Source organism: Protopterus annectens, chromosome 1.part0, assembly GCF_019279795.1.
Source record: "Protopterus annectens isolate FY-2018-M chromosome 1.part0, PAN1.0, whole genome shotgun sequence".
Classification (NCBI taxonomy): domain Eukaryota; kingdom Metazoa; phylum Chordata; order Ceratodontiformes; family Protopteridae; genus Protopterus; species Protopterus annectens.
This window is the reverse complement of record NC_056725.1, coordinates 879548256-879555839: the sequence shown is the minus strand read 5'-3', so window position 1 is coordinate 879555839 and position 7584 is coordinate 879548256.

Below are 7584 nucleotides of genomic sequence, written 5' to 3'. Positions count from 1 at the left end.
CTTACTAGTATACTGCTAAGACTGTCTATTATGTTTCTTGCCAAAACTGGATGAGAGTACTAAAAATCATTTGAAAAATTTAGTAGACGGCTGAAAAATCTGAGAGTCCCTCAAACACCTTATTTCTCTCAACACCCTTTTTGATGAGCTCTGCAGCAGAGGGTCCCAAAAACTAAATCTCTATCCAAAGCAGAATTCAAAATTTCATTTTTGATGTATTCTAGGAAGTTCTGATAATGCAGGCAACAGCCCTGGAAGCAGTATCTACAGAGTCATAAACATGCTTTAAATGATGAACAGTGACCTAGGAAACTAAACTATATATGGAGCCAGAGCCAGCACTAGGAGACCAAGGCAGTTGCCTAGGGCTCACTAGCCAGAGCTGCCATACATACTCATATTTCCTCTTTAAGAATGCACTCTGTATGTATTACATTTTTTTCTTTAAGAAAGCAGTGTGTGCCCTTAGTAGCATCTGTGTATTCATCTTTAGTACGACACACACATTTAAACTGAACAGAGCGGAGCATGTGATTTTTTTTAAACAAGCAGCAGCATGGATTTTCTGGATGAATGTTATGCTGTAGCAGGTTAGTGGAGAGCTAAGAGGCAAACTGGTGTTGGGGGGTGCCTACAAAAATGCCTTAGCCAATTTAACTCAAGCTCAAACCCTGTACTGTAGTTATAGGAGACAAGAGCATGATAGTTTCAGTGCATTTTCAAGGAATTGTGAGCTTCAAGAGAAGAGAAGTTTGCTGCTGCTCATGCTGTCTGCGTTCAATGTGAAACTTTTTGTTTAGCAAATGGTCATCACTGTTTGTACTAGAGGATTTAAAAGTGCTAGTAGCACAACAGGTAGCATACCTGCTTTTAATGCAGAGGTCTGTGGGTTCTAGTCCCCCATCGCATAGTTGGATTACTGATACTGTGTTGTACTTTAAGGGTGGGGTGTGTCTTCCTTTGGATGCAATACCTTGTAACCATGAACCTGTTTGTTAGTCTGCCATCCATTCCCTATTGCAATATTAGCAGCTTACCATTTTTAATGTAATATAGGTGGTTTATTCTTCAAAGGCAGCAGGCACTGAATTTGTAGATGAAAAATAAAGTTGTTTGCTAGTAGCAATCTCTTCATTAATTACAGATCTCTAATGTGGAATCATTCAGATAATTCTGCAGATTTTGTGCATACTAACTAATATTGGTGGATTGTAATGACAGAAGTTTGATGGGCCTTTTATGGTTGAAATATACGAAAATGGGCAGTTTTCTCATTATTTATTCATAAGTTTTATTTCACTGCTTCAAAACTACAAATTTAAAATGCGCTCTAACAAGTGGCACTATATTATACAAAGAATACAACTTAATACAATCAGGAGGAAGAATCGTAGGATGCATGCATGTCTTGCAGGCAAGGGACTTAAGGTTTGAAAACAGCCCAAAGGTAAACTTAATCCACCACTGGGCTGATGCATTTTCTTTGAATGTGGATTTCAATGCCGTTTCAAGGGCAGAGAAATTTACTGATAATGCTTAGTCTGTTTTTATTGAGAGACTGTATTGTTTTATTCAGCAAATGCATAACAGTGTTTGTGCTATAAAGTTTGAAATAAAAGTTTTAAATTAAATCGAAAGTAAAGAAGAAAACAGTGTGCACACTGACTGGTTTGAACAGTGTTTATGGTAAGGAGAAATAGCCAAGTGATGGGACACTGTGGAATGGCTGCAGGGGGCAGGCCCAATCCATTACCTTGCCCAGGACATCATTTGACCATAATCCAGTTCTGACTACATAAAGCAGATTTTTGCTCACAAGAGAAAACTGCAGCCAAAACATTCATCATACTTTCATAATTAATCAGAATAAACTTTAACATATGAGCCTGAGAATTCAGAATTCTAACAAACAAAGCTGTAGAAGTGTACACTTTTTCCCCAAACTTAACTTTAGAATCCTTGGCAAAAGAATTAACAAAATGTGTAGCAGTTGCTGGGTTAACTAAATTTACAGCTGCTGGGTAAAGTCTGGGATTAGCATATAAAAATTTGAATAAATGAGGAACCTTATCTGTCTGCTTTCTTATGGTCAAGCAGGTTAGCTATCAAAGAAACCATAGGCTGTGAAAAACATATCCTCCATTGCTGACATTACTAGCAAGATGGTTGAGGGTTGTAGAAATTCCCGATGTAGCAACTTTGTTCTCCAAGTGAAAACAACAAATCATCCTAGAAGTGGTCTCAAAGAAAATCTCTCACAGGGACTTTCAGCTAGCACATTCGTCAATCTAAATCAGAAACTTCAGAATACACTGCATCTGTCCTCCCCCTACAGATTCCAGTTTTTGAACCTCTTCAGGGAACCACCTTAAAAGAAGGGTCAATAGCCTGCACAAGACCCCAAGCCAAATTCAATAAATTACTCTTGTCCATAAAAAACTGACAAGCTGAACATGTAATTTTGTGTTTCTTATTGACAAGAAATATAGGGTAAACGTTACTAGTATTGCCAGCAACAGCTTCTCTAACAACGGGCACAACATTCTGGCTAAGCAGGGGCACATTCCTTGCTCCTTCTTCCATGAGCACTAAGACTGGCTTCTACCTTGCCCACTAAGGGGACCCCCATCAGCCACAGAGGACAAGGTTAACCCCAGTCCATAGTGGCTGAATGGACAACACCAGAGGAAACCAAAGAAAAAGATGAGTGGTCTCAAGGTCCAGTTTAGCCACAGTAGAGTCCCCTGCATGCAGCTGTCGCAATTCACCAGCCTGCTGTGATGGCAAAGGGTCATTAGTTAACCTTTTTGTGTGTCTGGAAGAAGGTCTGACCAAGAGACTGATAGTTTGTTTCATGGTCAAGCCAAAAAAGGTGCTCGTTTCTCATGGAAGCTTAGAAACTATAGCGGGTAAAACTAGAAAGTGGCAAAAAGTTAACTTTTCCCCACAAAAAATAAATAAATAAAATTTTACACTTCCCAAGCCCCCAAAAGTATTTTTTTAAATAAAAAGTAGTTTTAAATAACTTTTAAGAATAAAAGTAAAATGCATTCAAGTTTTAAAAGTACATAAACATAAGACAGTCAAGGAAAATACTTTTTTCAAGCTTAAAAATATTTCTCTCGCAAAACTTGGTCTAAATAACTTTAAAACTAATGTGAAAGGTTCTTTCCTAAAGGGAACTTCTCTGTCCAGCAATGGAACAATCTTAGCCAACAGTCTATGTTGAATATCCTGTACAGAAACACTCTCCACAGCAGCAGGAAAGCATTGAAGGGCATGACACCCAAGCCTAACTTTTCAGTCATCTCAGCTTAAGTTGACTAAAGGTTTGGGAAAGTGGAAGATGCCCTGAAGATTTGGAAGATGGCAGGCTGTTATATCCTACACAGGATATTACCCAAAGAGCAAAGGCTCCTGCAGCAGTGATTGATGTGAAAATCAGAAGATTGATCCCCAAGTGCCAATAATCCATTTGGGTCAGAGGTTGAGACTGGAGCTGAGGTACTGATCACCAAAGTGCCCAGAACCAGGGACAGTCCAGACATGAGTGTTGACCTTTTGACCCAGGGCCACTGTCTGCTTTGAAGAGTACAGTACATTAAAGTCTACATCAAATATCTAAAGGTTGTATACAGGAGAAACCTCAGGCGGGAACCTCAGTCCCAAAGCTACCACAACTTGACCTGGGAAACAGCAAAGGAGCAACTGCAAGGGAAAGCAGGCGGACTAGCTCTATACCCCCAGAATCACAGGACAGGGAACGGCTCTCATGCCTATCTGAACATTGACAAACTCATCATCTCATCCCAGTCACTATCCATAATGCTTCTGGAAGATCTAATGGACTGGACAGATGTAGCAGGACTAAGACCGGAGATCAAAAATCTTGAGAGATCCCTCTTAGGAGATCTGGACCCCTAAGAGAGTTATCCAGAATGACTACTGGTCCAGAGACATTTGTAGAAGTTAAAGGTTGGGGCTATGGGCAAGGAAGGCCTCAGAGATCTAGTGACATTTGAGACCTGGGAGTCTAATGGAGAAGAATCTGATAGCTTTATTTTCTCTCCTTTCCTTTTGAAGCATCATCTTTGCAATGAGGTTTCTCCTTGAATTATCTCAATCCTTATCCTTGTCTGAAGCTATTGCATCCAGTCTCTCAGTGGTTATCCTACCGCTGGATAAAGCTTTAAATCTCAGGCTTCAACTCACCAATGATGTTTAGTGTTTGGACAATTTGACATTGATTTGTACAACATTAAGATATATATATATATAAATATTGATTGATTTATTAATTGTTTTTTTTGGCGCCAAAATTACTTTAAATATGCACCTGAATCTTTGTAACCATTGGTTCTGAAGAAGTCTACTCTTGGTAGATGAAAGCGCTAAACCTGTGTTTGCATTAAACCTGTGTTCACACTAGATCATGAAGTGGATTATTGTTATTTTCAGTATACTACTACCGTGTATTTTGCGAAGGTAGTGTCCAACACCGTCTGCATTTGGTGAAGGTAGTTGTTTTACACTGCCTGCTCGAGCTACTGTGATCCAAGCGGGTCTTTTTAGGTGATTTGGTACTTGTTCTTCATTCATTTTTCAGTAAAAGAGAGGAGGGCAGTGGTTGTACTATGATGGGGTCTGAATCCATGTTGAGAGTCTGTGAGTAGTTTATTTTGGGTTAGATAGAGCATTAGTTGGTTGTGCATGCACTTTTCCATAATTTTGGCAAGTGGTGATAGTATGGCTATAGGTCTATAGTTGGATAGTTCTGTGGATGAACCTCCTTTGTGGAGTGGAATAACACAGGATATTTTCCAAATTGAGGGGATTGAGGCCTCGGTTATGGTTCTGTTAATTAGGATTGAGATAGGGTAGGCTACGACATCTGCAGCAATTTGCAGGTATTCAGCCGGCAGAAGATCGGCTGAAAGGGTGGTTGGCTTCAGTTTTTTCAAAAGGGATCTGATAAAGGATGTGGACACTGGCTGGAAGTTAAAAGAGAGTAGTGAGTCAGGTATAGTGTTTATAGAAGTGTGGGGAGGAGAAAGTTGGTTAGCTAATGACTGGATGGTTTCTGTGAAGAAAGTATTGAATGAATTGGCTATATCTTCTTGGCTCTTGTCAGATAATGTTCCTGGGGTTGGAGTAGTGGATTTGCCTGGTTGGAGAAGTTTATTTATGCCTGCCCAGTACTTTTGAGGGTTATTCTGATGTTTATGTTGCAGATTGTAGAAGTAATTTTTCTTATCTAGTATGATGGCTTTTAGTCTCATTTCTAAGTTGTTGGAATTTGATACGATCTAGGGGTAGTTTGGTAGTGCGCCATTTATCCCACGCTTTGTCTCTAGTTGTTATTTTGGTTTTGGTGTCTGTTGTTAGCCAGGGTGCTAGTTGAGTTTTAATTCTTATTGAGCGTTTAGGGGCATGCGAGTCAAGTATAGTAAGGAATGAATTGTTAAATGATGACACTGCCTCATCAAGGGGAAGGAACTTTAGTTTTGTCCAGTTACATGATTTGAGTTCAAGTTGAAATTTAGTTGGGTCAAAGTTTTTCTTGGATCTGATAGACCTATAAATAGGTAAGCTTGTACAATTAATTTTGTCTTTCATGATGTATGTGAGCAGGTGATCACTAAGATCATTAGGGAGAGTTCAGACATATAGCTCTGGGATGACTGTTGGTGAGTATCCAGTCTAGTATACTCTCTTTTTGGTTATTGTTACCTGTACGTGTGGTAGATGATATTATCTGAGAGAATCCATGTAGGTTAACAGGGATGGGGTTGGACTGTGCTGTGCATTGGTTCCAGTCAATATTAACATCGCCCAGGACAATGGTTTCTTGAGGGTAGTTGTTGGCTATCCAATGTAGAATGACCTCTAGTGTTTCTACATTGTTCCCAGGGAATATAGGTGACAATTAGGTTAATGCCCTTATGATTATTTAGTAGAATTTTTAGAGCTAGTATTTCAGCGTTAGAGACCAGGGGTGGTTGTATAGGGTTAGTTATGATGTTAAGTGTGCTATTATATAAGACGGCTATTCCACCCCCTCTTTTCTTTACTCTATCTGCCCTAAGTATATTGTAACCAGGAGGCAGGATCTCATTGTCTTTGGTTGATGGCCAGAGCCATGTTTCAGATAGATACATTATGTTGGGGAGGTATGTGGCTAGTACAGCATGGAGGCTATGTATCTTATTGTTTAGGCTTCTAATGTTTAAGTGGCATATCAGGAGGGAGTTGACGAGTCGGTGGGAGAGTGGTGGGCTGGTAGGATTTTGAGTTAAGGTTGGGCCTGGATTAGGATGGATGTTCCCATCTTTAGTTATGTTTTTTCTTAGATACGCTAGTAGTCTAATAACTTTGAATAGTAGTTTTAGTTCATATTTGGATTTTGGTGTTGATTGGAGTGGTTTTTTTAGAAGCAAGTGGTTGGAATTTATAATTTTTGGGGTAGTGTAGTAGTGGGCAAGTTCCATGATCAGTGGAGGTAGGGGGTCTTGGTTTGGCATTTTGGATAAGAGAAACCTACGAATGTGAGATTTTCATAGCTAGTAAGAAAGTATGGCAGAATTAAGAGTGGTAAGATAAGAGGAAGGAGTTTATAATTATTTACAGACATGTTATATGTCATCAATGGGTGGGGTCAATGTGCTTCAGAGGAATAGTAGTGGTTAAACAGTAAAGTGGTGGGGGGGAAATTGGAGAGGAAGTTGTGTAGGTTGGAGAGGGGGTAGGGGTGTGGCCTAGTGGCTATAAATGTAGACACAGTGGGGGCGGGTGGGATAAGGGGGCAGGGAGGGGAGCGAAAAGAGACAATGCCGCCAGGTAGAGCACTCTCATTAAACGAACAATATCAGTAAAAAACGATGAGTGCACCACGGACTGTAGAACAAACTCCAATAAAACTCCAATAAAAGCTCCAAGTAAAACGAATATTCACGTTTATTATTAAAAACGAGAGACAAACAAACTGCAGTGAAATGTAAGCGCTTTCGCGTTGTTAGACAACGCTTCATCAGACATAAAAGCAGTTAAGGAGCACATCATTTTAAATACTGGCACAAGATGACATCATAATGTTCTTAAAGAAACCTACATCCAAAACTCAAGAAACATAAAAACCATCATGTAAAACATGTTGTGAAACTTAATGTTTGAGAGGTCTGGACGCTAAAAATGGCTTAATGGTAAACCTATCATTAAGCCCGAATCTATGGGCTTGTAACTTCATGATCCATTTGCCCTCCCTCTCTTCAGTCCTGTTTTTAACATTGCCTAATCTACCATTTGTGCTAACTAACTCCAGAACCTGAAACCTAAAACTGTGTGTGTTGCCTTGATCCACTATGTGTTTCACCAAGGCATTCAAAACATTGCCTTTTGCTATTGCATAAACATGCTCCCTAATTCGTTCACGTAATGATCTGGTCATCATACCCACATAAAAGGTCTTACAAGATTGGCACTCTGCTAAATATACTAAATTAACAGACTTGCAGTTGGCATAATGCTTAAATGTGTATATCCTCCTGGTCTCAGGGTGTGTATAACTATCATCATACCCACATAAGT